This window comes from Gadus morhua, chromosome 3 (assembly GCF_902167405.1).
Source record: "Gadus morhua chromosome 3, gadMor3.0, whole genome shotgun sequence".
Taxonomy (NCBI): domain Eukaryota; kingdom Metazoa; phylum Chordata; class Actinopteri; order Gadiformes; family Gadidae; genus Gadus; species Gadus morhua.
The window spans coordinates 792501-795104 of NC_044050.1; positions in this window are offsets into that span (position 1 = coordinate 792501).

Below are 2604 nucleotides of genomic sequence, written 5' to 3' on the forward strand. Positions count from 1 at the left end.
ACTGCTGAGGGACAATCTACTCTTCTCGCTTTACGCACAGGCCACAATCTTGCCATGGTCTGACGCACAGGCCACAATCAGAGCACAGGTTGAGAAGAAGCGAGACTACAGCCTCCCCCACACAACTACTCTGCCACTATCTGACACACAGATAGCAGACAGCCCACAGACCTTGAAGAGAGACAACAGCCCGCCCGACGCCATCAACACTGTGCCCTCCCCCATCGCTGATGCTGGCTTGGCGAGGAACGGCCACCCCCCTCCTCTGCATTCCCCCATCGATGATGACCTCCAGCCTCATCTCTCCCATAGCCACAACAACAACTCCAGCTCCGATGTCTCCCTTTGCGATTTTCCAGCCGAATTTAAGAAACTGGAACATGCTGGCATCAAACTTGCATCTGTGTCAATGATAGCATCGCCACGTCATGGCCGCAGGCTGCTAACACTGCTAACACCCAGGAGGACGGCGCCCCACCCCCACCCCGATAGTAGTCCTGAGTATTACTGAGACAAAAAAGGGTTCAGCCGTAGACACAGTATAAAGGAAGTTTCTCATAATCTGCTGAACCCAAGGTTGCCTACGTCAAAGCAGGGCAACTTTCGCATTCATGCTGTAACCACTAAGAGAGTAAACAAAGGGAAACTTAGACACACTGCTAACCTCACAAATCTCATATCTATTGCCTCCAAACCAAAAACAACCTTAAAGCCTATCAACAGCACCATCAGGATGGCTCTACTTAATGTGAGGTCTCTTAATAACAAATCATTTTTAGTTAATGATTTTATTAACACTTCCAAACTGGATTTTATGTTTTTAACTGAAACATGGCTGGAACAAAATAACAGTGCAACCGTTCTGATAGAGACAGCTCCTCCCGACTATAACTTTTTTGATGCATGTAGATCTGGAAAAAGAGGTGGAGGGGTTGCTGCTATATTTAAAAATGTATTTCAGGGGAAACGGATGTTATTTGGTGATTTTCCATCGTTCGAATACCTTAGTGCTGTATTGAAATGCTCCCCCAGAGTTCTCCTATTAATTATTTACAGGCCACCCACATATTCTGCAAATTTTTTCGATGAATTCACAGAATTATTGTCTAGCATCTCCACAGAATTTGACTGTCTAGTTATAACTGGTGACTTCAATTTTCATACTGATGATTTGAATGACAAGTGTGCAAAAAAACTTTTTACCATTTTGGACACATTTGAACTGTCTCAACATGTGAAAGAGGCTACTCATTGCAAGGGGCACACTCTAGACCTGGTTATCACAAAGGGCCTCAATGTTTATGATCTCTCTGTGACTGATCCTTCCTTGTCTGACCACTTTTGTGTTTTCTTTAACATATCTTTTATTCCCGACATACAGACAAAATCAAACACTGTCAAAAAACGGTATATCAATGAAGATTCTAATGTACTTTTTAAAAAGGCCATCTCCTTGCTACCACCTCTAAACCCATGTTCTGCTGATGATCTTGTAGAAAACTTTAATTTGAAAATTTTGAAAGTCATAGATGTCATTGCACCTTATAAGGTTAAAACGATTTCTGGAAAGCAAAAGGCACCCTGGAGAAAAGCTGCTTCTGTAACAGCACAGAAAAAGGAATGCAGGAAGGTTGAACGCATCTGGCGTAAAACAAAACTTCATATTCACCATGATATCTATAAAGAGAGCCTCCGTGCCTACAATTTAGAGTTAAAAAATGCTAGAGAAACATTTTTCTCCAATATCATTAAAACCAACACTAATAATGCAAAAACCCTATTTGCAACTGTTGACAGACTGACCAACCCCCCAACAGAAATTCCACCTGATCTCCATTCCACGCAGAAATGCAATGAGTTTGCAGCTTTTTATATTGATAAAATTGAAGGTATCAGACGCGCCATCAATATCTCCACGTCAAACAAAAATGTTGGACTACCACCCTGTTCAGGCAAAAATTACGTGGCAAGGATGGCATGCTTTAATGTCATAGACTCTCAAAATCTTGTGGAAACTGTGACACAACTAAAGCCATCCACCTGTTGCCTTGATACTATACCTACCAACCTCTTTAAGAATGTTTTCGACTGCCTAGCAGTAGACATATTGCAGATAGTTAACAACTCTCTCCAGTCAGGCAAGTTCCCAAAAGCTTTGAAAACTGCAGTTATTAAACCCCTTTTAAAAAAGCGGAGCCTAGATGCCTCTATTATTAACAACTACAGACCAATATCAAATCTACCCTTCATAAGTAAAATCATTGAGAAAGTTGTCCTCCAGCAACTAAATCACTTCCTGGCATCAACTGGTTGCTATGACACCTTCCAATCAGGATTTCGACCCCTGCACAGCACTGAGACCGCCCTTATTAAAGTTGTAAATGACATCCGTCTTAACACAGACTCTGGCAAAACCTCAATACTAATGCTACTTGACCTCAGTGCTGCATTCGACACTGTAGACCATACATTACTTCTGGAAAGGTTAGAAAACTGGGTGGGGCTTTCAGGCACTGTCTTAAATTGGTTCAGGTCCTACCTTCAAAATAGGAACTACTTTGTTTCCATTGGCGACTTTGTATCAGAATCAACCAACGTGACATG